Raw genomic sequence first — 19,380 nt, 5'->3', positions numbered from 1 at the left:
TACTACAATAGCAGGAGTAGGCCTAGTTGTAGGGCTAATGATAATGATGATAAGAAAATAAAATACTTATTCTACTAGTACTACTAACAATAATAATGCTAATAAAATAGCCTAATCAAAATACCAATTCTGTGTAGTACACATTTTCTGAACTAAACCCAAACTACCCCCTTGGCCATGGACGTAAACAGCCAACACTTCACTCCAAGCCCCATCCCCAGATGTGAATTTCATTAAAGCAGCTTCTAAAAAGGACCGCTGCTCCTCTCATCCTCCTCTCATCCTCCTCTCATCCTGCTCTCATCCTGCTCTCATCCTGCTCTCATCCTGCTCTCATCCACCTCTACTCTCAGTGCGTGCTGCTGAGTGTCATTACAGAAAATTAGTAAAGTGTTAATGCACCTGGGGTCCCACTCAGAGAGCCAGACGCCATCCCGCTCTTAATGGCCCTCCACAAAGAGCCGGCGTTTATACTCGTGTTCCTGCCCTCAAAGACCCCAGGATCAGCCTCGCGGAGCCGGGCAGGGACACGTGGGAGACAGAGACACGACCAGCCACTCCGAAAGCCAAGGGTCACTTAAAAGGAAGAAAGGCAAACACAATCATATCTCTTTGGCTTTTGTCTCATGCATGATGTTTCAGGGCAGATCAAACCTTCACATTGCCTCCTTCAAGCAGAGCCACTTAGCTGTGGAGTGTGTGTGGAGTGTGTGTGGTACTGGAGAGGGTCTGTGAATGTGAATGCCCTGGTTCAGGTTGTGCACTGCGGTATCCTCAGAGCCCAGTACAACAAAAGCTCCCACTCGAACTCCAAAGTGGAACACTGGTTCCTCACCCAACTAGGACAACAGCAATCTTAGGGACCTGCGACGATTTTATGTGGCGAGGTTTCAAAATAGAGTTTCTCTGCTCTCCTATAATATTCAACTAAATGCTCAAATGCGTCTCGGACACCGAAAATATTCTAAAAATGTCAACCGTTCATCACTTGAAAGAGTCCAACCCTGTCTGCAAATCTTTGCGCTTCAACACTGCAGGTCTCCTTCTCCCAGCCTCCGGATCTCTTTTCAGGATGGATGACGTTAAAATATAACCGCTCAGCCTCAACACACTCACCACAAATCAATTTAACAATCTGTAACGATGACTTGCAAAGTATTGAAAGGCAAATATGAAATATGATGATTTCTCGTTTCTTCCCCCACTAATGCATGTGTGTTGCTAAATATTGCCCTCGTGATTAATTTAAGCAGGGAGAAAAGTTTTATATGTCCCTAAATCTTCCTCTCTCCCCTTGTCAATATCAGACAGGGAACTTCTTTGCATATGCAAGGGGCATATTACGGCATGGTAATATTGATTGCGGAGCTGTGCCCAATTTATGACCCCCCTCAAACGTGATATATTGCACAATACATAATAACAAAGTGTAAGTAGTGGGAAAAATGTCACGTTCAGCCAAGTGCTCATGCAAAGGCACAAATACACACTGAGCAAAAACACATGTCAGCTTATCAGTTCCTCCTTGGCCATAATTGCTCCAGTTTACCTGTAGCTGAATTATACAGATTGTGTTTACAGATCATGCTAGGTGGGCAAAAAGTAAACAGTGCCGGTATCAGCAGAAATAGTGAGGGAAGTATAGCCTATATATCTCGAAATAGCTCCTCTACTTTTCAGATGCAGCAGTAGATTTGTCAAGTCAGCTAAAACAGAGGGCCATTGGCAGCCGGATGCACAAACCCAGCGCCATGCTTTGAGTCAGACTACGGAAGCCGCCGGCAGTGGAGTGAATCATTTGGAGAAAAGCTACTCCATTCTCTGCCCGGTCCTCAGGGGAGAGGGTCTAATGTATAGCCATGCGTTCTGCTTGTCCCCTGAGAGAAGAGTGACCCCTCTCACATGTTGCCAGGTTGGCAGTTTTTACATTACATTGCATTACAGTAATTTAGCAGACGCTTTTATCCAAAGCGACTAACAATAAGTGCATTTAACGTAGGAAAAGCCAATGTACTACTACTTGCCAGAACTCACAAGTGCATCTCCTTTCTAAAACAAGTGACAAATACAAGTGAAATACAATAGGTGCTTAAGAGGGAGGATCTTTGTAGTATTTATAGTTCTAACACTATTCCCTTGTCCTGCAAAAGCAAAAAAACAGCAATAAAAACTGTTTATTGAGCTCTGTTATGCATAGGATAATCAGAAACGTTTACCATTCCCATGGTTTCATAGGGCTGAAAAACATATTTTAACTAGAAATGGTGCTCAGAGAGCACAGACCTCCGCCCTGAATGCATTTCGTGGCCCTGTGCATGCCACAATTTAATGTATCCTAAATTGGCCCATGTTTCAAGAAAAGCAGTCTGGTACTTTTTGCGTAATCATAGTCCAAAAAATGAATAGGCCATGTTTGGGTCGTAGACCCTCCCCGTGATTCGCTGGGGCGGAGGTAAAAATGACTGGAGGTGAATGGGTGGCTGTATTTGTCCGGCTCTGTGGCGCCCCCCTCGGGTCACAGCTGGCGGGGGGGCAGGGTGGTGCACTCCAGGATCTCCCCCCCCCACACACCCCAGTCCAAACCCTGTGTCTCCCCAACACAGGGAGCTGGCTTCGTTCTAAATTATGTTTTCATTTGTCGATCCAGCCCGTGATTTGGACCTGCTCCAAAATGCAATGGGTTCTAAGGTGGCCCATGATGCACCCCTCCACTGAGTTTTATAAAAATCGGTTTGGTAGTTTCTGCGTAATCTTAGTCCAAAAAATGAATGGAGGTGAATGTCCGGCAGTGTTTGGGCGGCCCGTGGACCCGACCCGTGCTTTGGATCAGCTCCAAAATGTAATTTCTAAGTTGGGGCATGCTACACCCTTCCACTGAGTTCTGTGAACCCCCCAGAGGTGTTTGCCCCTGCATGTCTAACTGGTGAGGTTTTGGGGAGTGATTGGTCTATCTGAGCCAGCAAAACCACAGTGTCACATAAGTCCGTGCAAATGTCAAGTCGGTTCACACAAACTGGAAAGGCATTGGGTAATATGCTGCCAGTGTGTATATGCATGAGCCGCTGAGTTATGCATATGTTTGTGTTTAGATATGATTACTCGTGTGAGTACCCAAGTGCGATGGTTGGGATTCGCCCATATAGTGCGTGTATTCGCAGTGTTGGAGTGTGAGGGCACGTCTTTATCAACATGTCAGCATGGACGTGTATCTCCCCTTTCGCGTTCTGCGTGTGTGACCATGCATGTACGGTATGTGTTTTGTGGTGTGTGTGTGTGTGTGTGCACATCTAACTCCCTACGCACAGCTGAGTCGGCCCGCCCCCTCCACCCCCCGGCAGCCTGGAGCTACCCGCCCCAGCCCGACGCGCCTCTTGCCACCCCTCTGACACCAGGTCTCCATTGTGCTCCTGTCATGATCAATCATGTCCTCCAATGACTGGCCTTATGCGGGAGGGAGGCGACCAATCACACGCCTCATTACCCTGGCTTGGTTACTCCATGGCAGAGCGGTCCCAGGACACTCAGCCTGTTGCTGTCTGGGGGTGAGGGGGGCGGGGGGGGCAGGGCAGTGTTCAGGGTGAGTGTTAGGGAGACAGGGGGGGGTATAGATATAACCAGGCCTCAGAGGCGCATGTCAGGCTGGGGCTTCATACACGCTGATGAAAGGTGGGAGGAGGTGACGACATTTGATATATTATCGGCTTTTATGGTCTCTGAAAAACATCGTTTGAGTAAATATGTAGAAGCTGAGCAGGAAGAGGGCACTCGCCAGCAGCATCCAGATATCAGTCTAGACTTGTTGGAAGCAGGTGCTGGTTTGTGCGTAGAGTGGTGACTTGGGGGCAAGGATAGGAAAAGGTTGTAAAATAGGGCATGTTATGAACTTAAGCCATGCCATTTCTCCTCAGTGGAGGCCAGGGCGTATGACCTTTAAAAATAAAATAGAAATATTATATATATATATATGAACCTAAAGATATGAACCTATACATATGAGCCTAGTGTCCGCCCAGATGGAAGGTCAGTGTGACCAACCATCAGAAGCTCACTGAAAGCCACACACACTATCAGTGTCTTGCTAATTGTCACGACACAATAGCCAATCAACTGCAGTCAACTGGTCAGCAAATTACCTTGAGAATTCCAAGAAAACTAGCCTTGCATCATATCCCTCTCACTCTGTCTCTGAGCTCCCGGTGGCTAACTTTAAACGCAAAACGCTTTCATTGTTTTGAAACGCTCCCATCTGGCAGGTTTCACTGACCGGGCCCTGTCCCTCGCCCCTGCCCCTCGCCCCTGTCCCTAGCCCCTGTCCCTAGCCCCTGTCCCTTGCCCCTGTCCCTACCCCCTGTCCCTACCCCCTGTCCCTAGCCCCTGTCCCTAGCCCCTGTCCAGACCAGCCACGACTCCCCCAGCAGCTGGCTAAACTGCCCAACCGCTTTTCCCCCTGGCCTTCAAGAAGAGTAACCGACACACTCGCCACACTGCCCCTCACACACACACGCACATGCACTGCTAACTATCCTTCCACAGCCAGGGGGGTCAGCCGGCCAGGAGGGTGGGGTGGGCTGGGTGGGGTGGGGTAGGGTGGGTTGAAGCAGGACGGGCGACACCATTGAGGCCCTTTGTTACTCACTCCCACAGAGTGGACGGGATGGGAGATGGAGTGGGGGGTGGGGTGTTGAGGTGCTCATATGGACACTGTAACGTCCTAGATATTATTGTTTTCCCTACAATATCCTTAGCTCCAATAAAAAAGGATCTGATGATATGGGCTTAAAAAACACTGTGCTTTTCTTGCTCAAAAAGGTATAGCTAGAGTAAATTATTTATTGCCAACAAAAGCCATTAAAAACAATTATATAACGTACAATATGAATAATATTATTTTTGAATCACCTGTTCATTTTCCGAAGTGTCCAAAACGTGAACAAGACTGACAAACAAAACAAAATAATCAACAAACACCACAAATAATCACCCTCAAAATCCTGGATTGCCCCAAAGAGTCGAAGACCGAAGACCTTTCTGCGGTGGTGTCTTATCGATGATCTCTCCTAGCCTAACTCCAAACTGAACAGCAGGCCCTCAGAAGCTGAATGCAGCCCTCTGTGTGTGTTTGGGTCTGCTTCTCTGGCCTGAAGAGCCTGCCACCTCTACACCCCACGGCAACCTCTGAATATTGAGATGCAAATGGCGTACAACACTGGGAACAAAAGCCTCAACGCTTCCACTGGCCAACGACACAATAGCCTTTAACTCAGGCCTTGACACTTTTACAACCCAACATGTGTCACTTGTTTCACGCTCTGACAATAGGGGGCCAACAACTGTCCGTGATTTTTTTTCCAGGCGCTCCGCGTGCACACTTTAGCTTTTTGTCTTTTGGTTCCTTCCTTTCTGTCGTGTTTATGCAGGGGTCTGCTCTGCCCAGACTGGCCTTCTGGGTAATCTGGTTTGTTGTTGTGTTTAGCACGGCTTTGTCACAGTCCTGAAATATCAGGTCTTTAGTGCAACGACAACCCCCCCCGGGGGGCAGACACAATGCCCAAAGGTTAAAGTTCAAATCTCTTAGGCAGAGTTAAGGCTCGTCCCATCTTGGAGAGGATGACCTGTCAAGGGTCTGTTTGAATTCTAGGTGGTCGCCAATGGGTCTTCCAAGGGACGAGCTGGGGATGGACAGAGATGTCTGTTTATGGATGGTGTTACAGATTTAGACCAATGTCTCAAATGGATGTGAGTGATGAGTACGTTCAAGTCAGAAGCGTTTTCTTCTTCTAGAAGTTTTTCTTCTAAATCTCACAGCACAGGCATAACAACTGTAAAAAACTGAAATTAAAAGAGAAGGCTTGGAACCCATTTTACTGAAGGTAATATCGTATTTCACTGTGACATGAAGCGGCAGAGAGAATCCGTCATATAGAAATGTTGATGATACTCATTTATACTTGAAACAACACAAACAAACCTGCATATTGCAGATGAAGGAATCATGTAACACAAGAGTCAATTCATTTGTAGATGTGTGTAACCTGCTAAAACACCCTTAAAGAGCAATTACTCATCCACAAACAGCTGAATAACTACTATCCCACAACGACTTTCAGTCAAACTAATGAGGCACACTAGAGAGACACTCAAGGTTGTGTGGCTAGAAGACTTGAAGAGGTCACCAGTCGCACTGGCTGCTCTTAATTGAATTGTAATTGAAATCTTGGTCCTGCCCTTCCCTCTCCCCCCAGCTGAACCCGGAGTGGTGGAGAGGTGAGATGAGCTTCCTGGCCTCCTCTCCTCTGCGCAGATGAAATGGGGGGATGAGTTATAGCCCTCTGTCTGCAGCATTAAACGGCCCCAAGTCCCCCGATCACAAAAGCCTTTTCATATTTCCTTACAGGGGGGGTATAAGCGATGACACTTCCAGCCTCATACATTTTCATCTCTCTGTCTCTCTCTCCCTCTCTCTCTGTCTCTCTCCCTCTCTCTCTGTCTCTCTCCCTCTCTCTCTGTCTCTCTCCCTCTCTCCCTCTCTCTCTCCCTCTCTCTCTCCCTCTCTCTCTTTCTCTCTCTCTCGTTCTTACTGTACCCCTTTTCTACTAGCTTGCTGCTCTCAACTGAACTCATTTTTCTAACTCTTCTCTTCGCCTCTTAATGCCCCCCCCCCCCCCCCGCCACTCTGTGCCCCCCCCCCCCCCCCACCTTCTCTCTCTCCTCATCCCTCCATCTCTGACCAAGAAGGAGAGAGACACATGGGCGCTGAGTGGAGCGACACTGCTCCCTCATGATGGATGTAATCATTCCCGCTCCAAAATGAATGTATTTATTATTAGTAATTTATCTGCTGATTAATCATACTCGGTGTCAGAGCACGCTGGACAAACGGCCTGCCGCAAGGTTCACAGAGGTCAGGTGTTTAAAAGCTGGCATTTATCATGGTGTCACTATTAGGTGTCATTATTGCTGAGCTGGTCTTGATTCTGTAAATTAGAAAACAATTCATCGGGCAACACTCTGCAAATCACCAACATCGTGGCACAAAAAGCAAGTTGCTGAGTGGTGTGGGTGACTATTTTTATTTTATTTTTTTCCTTTTTTTCTTTTTAACTGCCCCTAAATTGCTTTCTGTGTTGATTGGACTGCGTTCGTCCAGCTTTACTGCTGGGACACGTATTAAGGGTCTGGAGAAAGAAGTTGTCACCTTGAGGCTAGCTTTTGTCCTTATCTCTATCTATTCAAAGTAAGTCAAACTCATCTTGAGTGTGTGTGTGTACATGTGTGTTTGCATGTGCGTGTGTGTGTGCATGTGTAGGCTCAAGTCACAAGGAAGAAGATAAGGTCTGAGGACTGGGGTTACTGTTATTTGTGGTGGTCGGCGACAAAAAAGCATGTGTGCAAGGGGGGGGGGGGGTAGGGTTTAAATATCAAGGATAAGAGGCACACGACTCCCTGACGGACGATAATACCATAGTCTCAGACTCGTGACCCACTTTCCTGGAGGAGCACAGCCACAGAACCCTCCAGAAGGTGGAGGGATGGAGGGATCCTGACGTCTCCTCAGACACCTCCTGAGCCAGACAACAGCCTCCCCCTGACCCCTGGGTTCTGGCCCAGTTTAAGGAAATATGCCTGCGGCAGGAAAATACTTCTTTATGCAGATGACACGTCACTATTATTCTGAGAAAAGTAGAATTGCTATTTTATTATCTTCTCTGCAAAGCCATCGATTAGAATCATTTTAAGGCTATTAAATACTTACTTATTTTGGTTGTAAGTCTTTGCAGACTAGACCGACTAGTCTAGCCCGTCTAGGGGAAATTCGCACAAGCTTGGCCTGGTCTTGACCGTCCAATCAGATGCTTGACCACTGTGCGACTGTCCTATCAGATGGCTTAAGATGTCACTGTGGATGGTTTTGTGAGAGTTCAACCCCCAGCCCAGGGGCTGAACCAGAGACAACAGGGATCTGAGCCATTTCCTAATTAAACCAGTGCATTAAGTAGAGATCATCTGCCTGCATGAAACAAATGAAAAGAACAGCTCTCTTTTGTCCTTTCTTCCTATAAACATACTGAGGGCTGACATGATACGTGGCACGTGCAGATGGGGCAACAAAATGCTGCTTTGAGGTACTCAATCATATTACCACTATCTTTTTTCTGTTATGGAGTGTGTGTCTTTGTCCTCCACCCCCTCCTAGCCCCCCCCCCCCCCCTCCACCTTTTCCAGAAAACATATCCCCAACAAACGACCAAAAACATGCTATTCTTACTTCTTATCTTAATCCCTGGCAGACTTTAAGTGTCTAGCATCAGGGCAAAATCCTGAACTGTGGAGGAGTGCGTTGGGATGCTTAATCCCCTCGGCCCTAGACTGGAGCTGCCCTCGTTTCACCTCTCCCGAAGTAGGCCAAGGACCAGGAGCCACAACAGGGAGGCAAGCAGCTTCACCCATTTACACTGCCAGGACACACGCATGCATGCACACACACGCACCCAGAGTGTTGGGTGGGTTGGCTGAGGGGTGCTGGCTGGGTGGGTTTTCGGTAATGTTGAGTTGTAGTGTTAAAGTGTGTGTATGGTGTATGTTGATGTTTGCATTTTTATATGTGGATCCCAGGAAGAACCTACCCTGTTACTTAACCTACCCACTACACTGCTGGCCACTAATGGGGATCCAATAAAAAAAATAAAAAAAAAAGTACACACACACACACTGTACAGTACAAATTCCTCTCTCTGCCCGCTCCTTGTACCAAGGTACTTGTAATCCCCTCTTGCTTGGCCCACAAACCAGGCTGACTGACTGACATGCTGACTGACTGAATGATCCTGTAGGAGGGCAAGCCGCTCTGCTAAGCTCTATGTAGCATCTCGTCCAGGCTAGATGTCCTACTCCCCCAGATTAAAGAGGGCACTGTCTTTCTGACCAGAGATATGATACAGTGCTTTTACACCCATAAAAGTGCGAGGGAGTTCTAATTGATAGGACTACCATTGTTCACTGATGCATCAATTTATCTTAAGACTAAAAGCTTTGTTACAGGTACTGATATGGTTTCTCTCCGGTCACCTCTGCTCATTCCATATCGTTATTGTAAAATAAACATATATAATTGAATAACAAAATTGAGGTCGAAAAGCCCAAACTTCATTTCCAAGGCAAATCAAGTAAAGCAGCCACTTAGATTCATGAGGGTTATTCATAGTCGTGAGGGGACGACTACCCAAGACAGCTTTCAGTGGGAACACTCTGGCTTGGCTGCTGGGGCTGTCCCCATGGAAACCAGTGTTTGTGAATGGCTACCTTGACGACAGGTGTAACTGAAACCTTGATGGTCCAGTAACAGTGTTCCCTCAGCATCTGGTCAATGGCCAGCAGATACCCCTGTTAACTGGTAATGTAATACAGGCGGTGGGTCTGCAACATGCACACACACACACACACACACACACACACACACACACACACACACTCACACACTCACACACACACACACACACACACACACACACACACACACACACACGCACACACACACACACACACACACACACACACACACTCACACACACATACTGTAGAAGCATGCACACACAAACACGCTCATGCCCATCATCTGAAATAATCTACTGTGTGCTTGAAATATCCTTAATTAAATGTCTGAACGAGAACATGGATATATGCTACTAATCAGGACATAGCCTACTAATCATCCAACACACATGACGAGAATTGTAAGCTATAAAGAGATGTTATGAATTCATACTTTCTAGATGCATCACAAACTTGGCAAACCTGTTTGTAAAACACATCAAAAATATTTATTGATAATTAACATCCAAAACAATGCATTGTTATTAAAACAATCAGATCTAAGCACTTTTTCAAAAGGATGGTTGGAAGTGACACTCTATAAAAGCTCCAATGACTTGAACAAACAATAAAACTGCTAGAGATTGTAAACAAGCTGTGTGATGTGCCATGCATGGCTGTGAAGACTACACAACACTGCCACCTACTGGTAGCAAGGTCAAAATACATCAACTGTCCAATTATTATGAAAGGAGGACATGAACGAAACAGCACATCATGAATTGTATAAATCAATATAAATATGAGACCTAGCTTTCTTTTGGTCATTTGGAGGGAAAAGCAGCATCCATCGGCTCTTTAAATCATGCATAGATTCGTAGAAGATAACTCATTATGCAGATCAACGTTTAGTTTTGACACAAGAATAGGTCTTGAATAGGTCCCCCAAATACCAGCCCAATCAGTCAGTGGCAGAGGCATGATGAAGAAAGAGATTGTGATGAAGTGAGGATGCTGAAACCTTTGTCCACATCGATAGCGGACAATGCTAGCATATTATCTGATCGTGTCACTTCAGTCTTGGTTATGACTCAAGCTTTTCGAGGTTACTAGATCAAAGAAAACCCCTGGTGAGAAATATCTTTGTCTGACCCACATTTATTCCCTAAGTCTCATACTTTGCTGTGACAGCAAACTCAACCCGAAAAACGGCTAAATGACCTGAAATGTCATTCAGTAGTACACTCTATGTACTGTATGGTGTAAAAAGTACACCCAGTAGGCATTATTATTTGGGGATTAAATGTTTTCCCTATAGAGAAACATATCCTAAGAAAAACATTCAAACCAGATTATCAGAGTACAAACAATTCTTAGAGCATCAATCAAATTGCTGGTCACTCAGATAAGGGGATCATATCTTTAATTCTGATACATAAATCCCACTGAAAATGCCATTACCAAGAAAAATGCATCAATAAATAACAACAACAACAACAACAACAATAATAATAATAATAATAATAATATTAGTAATAACATTAATAATAATAAAATTAAGAACAAAGAACAACAATGAAATGAAAACAATATGGATTTGCAGATTACACTAAGACCAGAACGAGGCCCAGCTATTTGAAAGTTATCTCACTGCATTTGACCTCAGATGCTTCAGCTTTGCACAGGAGAGACGGATGAGTCCTCCAATCCAGACGCTAAGCTGCGAGCGCTCTCAACCTGCTTACCAAAATGGATGAAAAAGGCATTATGGGAAAGCGAAGCGGACATAAGTCGGAGGCAAAATGGCCGTTAGTGTATGGGCATTGGTCGGGGCTAGGAGCATGGTCTTTGGGATTGCTCTGGCAGAGCAGGAGTTTTAAGAGGTGGGTTAAAAGACTAAAGACTCTTCCTGGATCCCTCTCCCACAGAATCCCTCTCTCTCTCTCTCTCTCTCTCTCTCTCTCTCTCTCTCTCTCTCTCTCTCTCTCTCTCTCTCTCTCTCTCTCTCTCTCTCTCTCCCTCTCTCTCTCCCCCGCCCTGCTCTCCTCTTCCCCCGGTCTCCCGGCTGGGCCGGGCTTTGGGAAGATTTGCTGAGGCTTTCTCATTAAACAAATTGGTTTTCTCTCCCCAAACCCTCCTGGCATCGTTTAGGTTCGCCGAGAGATCGATTCCCTGTTAGCGCCGAGCAACGCGGCATGTGTCCAGATCCTAAGCTAGTGTCTCACACCCTGCTCACACACCGCCCTCCTCTCTGAGCTCTCTGAGCGGGGCGGATAGAGAGGCCCAGTGGTACACTGTCAATCTGGGCTGATCGTTATTACAAGTCTATGTCAATCATGTGATTGTCTACTTAGCCGGTAGACAAACATACTCCAGGAGCTTGCCTGATCGCCTTGTTGAGAGGGGTCAGGGAAGAATTTTTACAGCTCACTTATCTGGCCCCCGGGTGATCACTGTTTTTTTGCTTCCCTCTGGAATATGTAGAGAGTGAGTCGTATGCCCACCTCCCTTGTTCTCTGTAAAGCGCATTGTGTTGCCTCTGGGTATGAAATGCGCTATACAAATAAAGCTTTGATTGATTGATTGATTGATTGATTGATTGATTGATTGATGTGAAGGTGTTTGTATGTGTCATTGCACCACAACAAAGTCAACCAGGTAGAGGGGTTGGCCTTGTGAAGCAAGTAAACAGTATGCAGACAAGTATGCAGAACATATTGAGATCAAATGGTATTACTGTGTTCCTAGCTTTCTCTATCCCTATGGAAGAACCTTCTGAAAAAAACATTTGAGAACCTCGTTTGGCTTCAGATACAACCATTTACAACATTGTCATCCCTGGGCATTACGACTTTAGTATTATACATTGCCTATGTTACGCTGTTACGCTAATACATTGGCTTTCCCCCTATATAATACCGAAACGTTAACTAGCACACACTAACAAATGCATTACCAAGAAGTTTAAGCTTGGGTTAAGCTTAGGCATTTCACCCTTGTGGTTAGGATAGGGTTAGATTTAGGGTTAGGGTTAGGGCTAGGTTTATTCCAAAAAGCACTTGCACAACAAAAAGGTTTACAGAAATGCAGGCAAACATTGAGATACAATCAAGAGGAGACAATAATTCTGTCCACTAAGAAAATGGAAGAGATACCAACACAAAGTACTCAAAACAAGAGAGCTAAGGACTCATTTATCCTTACAGCAATGAAACTGCTAAATTTGCACATGAAATTAGGAAGCCTCTGACAGTTACACTGTTAGACAAAGCATTGTATTTCTTGTACTTTTTGTCCTGACTATAATGTCTGCTGATAATGGACCATGATTGACTTAAGATGGGCATTACTGCGCATTATGATGGACTTATTGACTCCCTCTTGGTGTGATCTATTGATGACTGACTGTTTTCCTGCGTGGTGAAAGCTATGGTCTGTTCTAGTTAGTTATGTGGTTTTAAACTCTGGCTGCAAATCAGATGTCCCTTGCAGGACAATAAAGATTTGAATTTGAAGTTGAATAATCAGTTGGTGTTCTCTCCATTGAGGAGAACAGACTTTATGAGCAGATTTAATCTTCACGCGGATGCTGACGCGGAGGTCAAGTGGGGTTAAATAGGGTTCATTTATGCATGTAGCAGCAGATGTACAGTAATGAGTTACTCCAAGCCTGTAGGATGTTTTTGAAGCAACACAATTGGAAATTGTGTAAAGTAAGCTATCAACCTCACATGCCCTTATTGCCATACATAGTGAGGGCACACAGCGCTGTAAATGAGGCATACTAAACTAGGATTGAGTTTGCCTTGTTGTTTTAACAAATGTTCACAGTGTGGAATCATGCAATTGGCAGGTCATGTAACAGTACTGTACCACGTTGGAGTTAATTCTTGACAGTTTTTCTCATTTCAAATCTCACAACCAAGGCATTGATAACCACAATACCTCTGTTGGGAAAAGGGTATGCTAGTCTCACTAGATCCCATTCAGTATATTTACCACAATGAGTAATTGTTATCAACAATACATTTGTAGACTGGATTGACTCAGAAATTAAGGACCTTTTTAAAATGGTTTCATGTCAATCAAAAAAGTGACTTAAGGGAGTTAGCATGGAGTGACAACAACAATAACCGTGCACTCAGGACAAGGACAAGGTATAACAGACACAGATGGTTTTGGTTTTATTCAAATGGACAGTCTCCCAAAAAAGAAAGGAGCATTTCAGTTGGCCACTTTGAACCTAAAATCAGCTAAATCAGCTAAATCAGCTAAATCAGCTAACGCAAATCCTTTTATGTCTGCAAAAATGTCAAGAATCTTCCAGGGAAAACAGCTTGTCTTTGGCGTATTTGAGATTAAAACACTTTTTACAAATAAGTGTCTTAAAGGGGCTTAATGTCAATTTACACAATAGGAAGAAAAAATATAGAATAATATAGAAATGTAATATAGAAAATATACAGTATTATTTGGAGTATTATACAAATAAAGTATGCTTCACCATAAAAGTAATTATTATAGGCCTACTGTACAAATGCAACCAATCTGGAAATAAACATTTTCCTAATGGAGCGGATACAACTTCAGTTAGTAACCATATATCACATTTCTGAAATGACGGAAATACCCCCATACCTGACCCTAACCCTTCGAACTTGACCCTTGAACTAACCCACATATCAAGTGGTACATTCATAATGCAACAACAATCGCATAAGCCAAGACGCGTGGCGCCATATCTGCTTAATTCTTTGTATACGTCTTAATTCACCGATACTATATGAAGACTTAATCCCCAAAACACACCATTTCTTATCCCAATGCTTTACAGTATTTAATTAGTGAATCCAAGGAAGACCTGCTTTTGACAGGGTCAACCAACCAATGATGATCCTTTAAGCTTCTGCATCAGACAAACTGTTTTTAATACGTGTGCGCGGTGCCAGAGACAGTGTTGACAGGATTCCTGAAGGTTTGTATCTCATTAAATGAAAGGTTCACGAGGCCTTGATCCCCACACACCCCGTCCCTTGACCACTTGGGGTGGGGCAGATTATGGAAATAAATGACATGTCATTATTTCCTTGTATGATAAGAGTGCTGTTGTTGTGTGTGTGTGCCTGTTTGTGCATGTGTGTGTGTGTGTGTGTGTGTGTGTGTGTGTGTGCGTGGGTGAGTGTGTGTGTGTGCGTGGGTGAGTGTGTGTGTGTGCGTGCGTGCGTGCGTGTGTGCGTGGGTGAGTGTGTGTGTGTGTGCGTGTACGTCTTAGAGCCCAAGACTCTAAGACACCGCCGTGTCAAAACAATAGGATTGCCTGGCAGGCAGCACACCACAACAGCTTGATGCCCCATTGTGGGTCGTGTGTCATTTTTCAAAGTGACTTGAAATCCCCCTTATATATATTAAAAAAAACAACATGTTGGGGTTTAACTCCAGAACGCATTAAAGAGAGTATATGATCTAGTAGCATATCTGTATTAAATATGGGAGATGATGCTGGATAGCGCAATATCTTTGATTATAGGAAGATTACGCTAATGTCCTCCTGGATGCATACTGTATCTGTCTGCTGGCGTGGATTGGGTGAGAGACACGCACCATGCCATGCCACCCGGGGGGGGGGGGGGGGGGCAGTAGTATGTTACAGGGCAAGGCGGAGGAGGAGGGACTTGTATTGCCCTTCCAACATCCATGAGTCAGGGTGACAATGGTGGGACAGAAGAATAGCCGTGTTGTCTTAAATGTGCACCCAACCACACAGCAGAGCAAACCTATGAACAGATCCATAGATCTACAATGACCATCCATACATGCCCCCCGCTCCCAATGCCCACTGTTGTTCTCAACAAGTTAGGCTATTTCACAAAAATGATTCCTACACAAAGAATAAGTGGTGCAAAGAAAGACAAACACAGCATACAAAATCCTATCATAACGTTTATTGTATCAAACAGAAAAATATATAATTGTGTGATAAAATGTGTGATTGTAAAACCTATGGGAGTGAAGATGTTACAGGATAGCATCACACACCATGAATACAAATTCAACAACAATACATGTTATCTTCTTTCAGATAGTAGGTTGCATTGCTTTCATGTCATGATAAGTTATGTCCTCTGGTTCCTCAAGGCTGCAGAAGAGAACTGGAAATGGAAAAGATCATCCAATCTCTGGTCTAACACTGCCCACCTGTGGCAGGTCTGTGTACTGCAGATGTCCTAGGTGTGGGGGTAAATAAGTGCCATGTTTATTACAGTTTGGTCATTTAGCAGACACTTTTATCCAAAGCAACTTACAATGTTTAGAGCTAGCGTTAGGGTTAAGTATGTTGTTTAGGGGCACATGGGTAGGCAATAATTGTCAAGTGGCCTGACCCCGTCTTGAACCAGCAACGTTTCACTCAGTACTAGTAAGATGCTCTAACCACCCGGCTCTTATATATGCAGTTATATATGCAAGTATATATATATACTTATATATACAGTTCTCTTGTAAGACATTATCAGTTGTGAAATATATGTTGTCATTATGTCATCTCCTTAGCCAGGATTGAAACCATAGTATTACAAGTATTGTAACCTCCATTGCTCCATGATATTTAAAGAAAGTGTTATTCAGTTTTTCATATGCTAAAATTGACTGTAAATCCACTTTAAAACAGGACTAAACATGCATTTTCCCTTTACTACTCCTTTAATATGCACATTCAATGAGGGTCAATAAGCACAATTTAACATGGCCGCAACTCAAGGTCAATGCAATGTCAATTATTTTATTTCTATAGCACCATCCATACAAGTCAGTGAAGCACAGTGTAGTGCTCTACATCAAAAGAGATAGATAAAAACATAAATCATGTAAACACAATGAGAACAGATTGAAAAGAAACAATAAAATTAAAATAATAAAAAATTTAAGAAAAAAATACAAGAATATAAAAGAATAAAAAACCATGGCCTCAGACATGCTCGGTTCAATGCACTTGTGAGTCTAAGCTTAATGCTACCTGCTGACTCAATCAAATATATGTCCAGATAAGCCCTACTTCGCCACCTAAAGGGACGTGCATATGGCAGGCAATTAAATTTGTCCAGAACTATCAAAATAACAGCTGTATGTACGCCCATCAGTCATAAGCCAGGCTGGGCCTGGTCTGGTTCCTCATATGGGCTCAGTCTGGATATGGATCTTGGGAGCCCTCTTGTGGTAACAAGTAACATGTAGCTCTCTAAGTTAATTGTAGACAAATAGCAACAAAGGGCTTTGAGAACTCTACCAACAACTGGACCTTAGTTTCTAAGTAAATACATAATTATATATATATATATATATATATATGTATATATATATACAGTAGGTATATACAGTAGGTATAGTTATCTTACTCACACCAGCACCTCGGCATACTGTAGCGTCGGGCCAGCCTGCTGCTATGAGTCAAGCATTCCAGACAACATCTCATCCACAGGATGCTGAGTTAGGTGACCTCCAGTCACCTCTGACCCATTGATCCTTGACCTTCTGACCGGTGGCGCTGAGTGATGATGCATAGCCAACCCTCTAGGGAGGAGTAGGTTGCCCGATCAACAGCAGCCAACAGCAACGTCATCTGTTGTTACAAATTTTTCAGCTATAATTTAAAAAGTGGTGCTGTGATTTGATGGAATGATAGAATAGTGCAATAGCACATCGTTGGGAAAAGATCAGGCCTGAAGCCACACAAAACACCATCAAGGTTGTGGCAGAATTCATTTTCTACATTCCAGCCCATTAAGTCACAGGGGATTATTTTGTGCCACCACAGCATTTCACACAAAGGCCTTATTCTTACCCCGTCGTTCCTGACACAACATTATCATACACACACAGCCTACTCTAATACGAATTTCCCAAGACACCAGACCAAAGTCTAACTAGTTTAAAAGGAAGTTGATACCATTGTCCCACAGCATGAAAAGGCAAGGACTGAATAACGTTAGCCTTTGGGGCTGAACAACCGGTTACAGACGAAGTGACTCTTTCTCTGGGGAATAAAAACCTTGAGTACAGAGTATCCTAGATGTGCGTCAACAGGAGAGCCGCAGCTATGACATAATAGCTAACCACAGATATTTACTGTGGATCCGATGTCAGATGCTACATGCTAGCATACATCTGGCGTAGCCTAAGAGTAAAATGGGTCCCAGAACACGTTTCCTGTTAAAGGTCACTTACAATGGGATAGGCTCTTTGGGTTGAATGGCACAGAGGGCTAGTTCCTGTAGCTAGGCTAACTGCATGGCATGTAGGCCTCTTTGTTTCCCAGCTAGTTAAGAGTTAGCTTGCACTAATTCAAGGTAGGTTTGACCTCCACAGACAAGTTTATGAGCTAAGCTCTGGCAAAGACACATTTGTTCAAATGTAAATGTTTTAAAGCACAATACGATAGCGTCCTAACTGAACATTCTCTCAATCCAAAGGCTGTTTTTTTTCCTGTTAGATAACACTTTTCACATTTGTGTATAATTGTCCATTCTATAGCCTTTTTGATGCAAATGTTGGTAAGGTTTGGTAGCGTTTAGAATCCGATAGCCTTCAGTCAGAAGACAAACACATACATATTGTGTCAACATGGGGGAGGAAATTATACAAATATATCAGTAACTATATATGTCAACACGGAATAGAAGAGATACATAGGCCTTCACAAATACAGTGTGCCACAGTCAAGATATAGAGGTGTGGGTGGGAATAGGTCAATAACACTTTTTTGGTGGCTATTTGTAATATTTTTTGCCAGCTCTTAAAGGTGAAAGTAAAGATTTGTGATTGTGGTTTGCTTGGCTAAATTGCTTTACCTCAACCTCTTCAAAGTAGATTACATGTCATCCAATCCTGGTTAATAGACAAGAATGCTACTCAAATAATAATTCTCTCTCCATAACTAGAGGCTTTTTCACAGTGGAGCACATCGTAAATGAGTAAGTCTACGTGTGATTATAGAAAAGCTGTTAAGTACAGCTTGTCATAAACCACGTCATAAACATTCTGAAAACTAGGATGGAAATATCGTGTCTTATGATTGACACAAACTCTATAATATTCATATCTTCACTTTTAACGAAAACAAAATTAAGACATTCTGTAGAATGTTCGGAAAATCACAATGTGAAGAAAATATTCAGTACATGTGCAGTTTTAAACACGAGTTGAGAAGTGTGAGAAACGGAGGTTGGATGTGGTTTGAGGCTTTTTAAAGGAGACTGCTAGAAAAATGAAGGACCACATGCTTTTCAAAAGAGACACTGTGTGCGGGCGTTCGTGCGTGCATGCCTGCCGTGCAACACACACAGACAAGATCACTTCCCTTCTCACGGTCAACATCCCTGCTCACACACACTCTCTCACACACACTACCCTCTGGGCTGTGATGTCAGCAGCGGGGGAGGGGCTTGCTTTATATGGTTTGTTTGCACAATACCTCACTTCCTCAGTAGCTGCCATTGCTGTGCTGAGTGTGAGAGAGGGAAGTACAGAGAGAGAGAGACAGGGAGAGAGAGAGAGAGAGAGAGAGAGAGAGAGAGAGAGAGAGAGAGAGAGAGAGAGAGAGAGAGAGCCAGAGAGAGTCGAGAGAGAGAGAAAGTGCAAGCCGGCGAAGGAGGCAGGGGAAGAAGGAAGACTCGAGCAGCTGGGAGGGAGGAGGAGATCTTACTTGTGGAAGAGACTTCAGCAGGAGAGGAGAGAGCCCCAGCCCCATGGCTCAGTCAGCTAACGGCGTGGACCATGATCTGGCCAGCAAGCGGCTCCACTCGAGGTAGGACCCAGGGGGGGTGCATGGAGAGAGAACGACATACAGGGGGGGTAAGCCCTTGACGGCACAGCTTTGTTCTTGGTGGGGGAGTGGAGGAGAGGCAGACTGGGAGCGGCTAGAGGGGATAAGGTTCTGCCGGCTGGCTGCTTTCAGGAGGGGGGTCAGGCTGGTGGGGAGCTAGCCTAGCCGGAGCTCTCCGTCTGGGAGTCCCACAGCCCCCCCAGCTCCAGAACCACGGGTCTTCCTCCTGCCAAAGCCCACCGGTTCCAAGCCTC

This window comes from Borostomias antarcticus (genome assembly GCF_949987555.1).
Source record: "Borostomias antarcticus genome assembly, chromosome: 8".
Taxonomy (NCBI): domain Eukaryota; kingdom Metazoa; phylum Chordata; class Actinopteri; order Stomiiformes; family Stomiidae; genus Borostomias; species Borostomias antarcticus.
Note: the sequence above shows the minus strand (reverse complement) of the source record.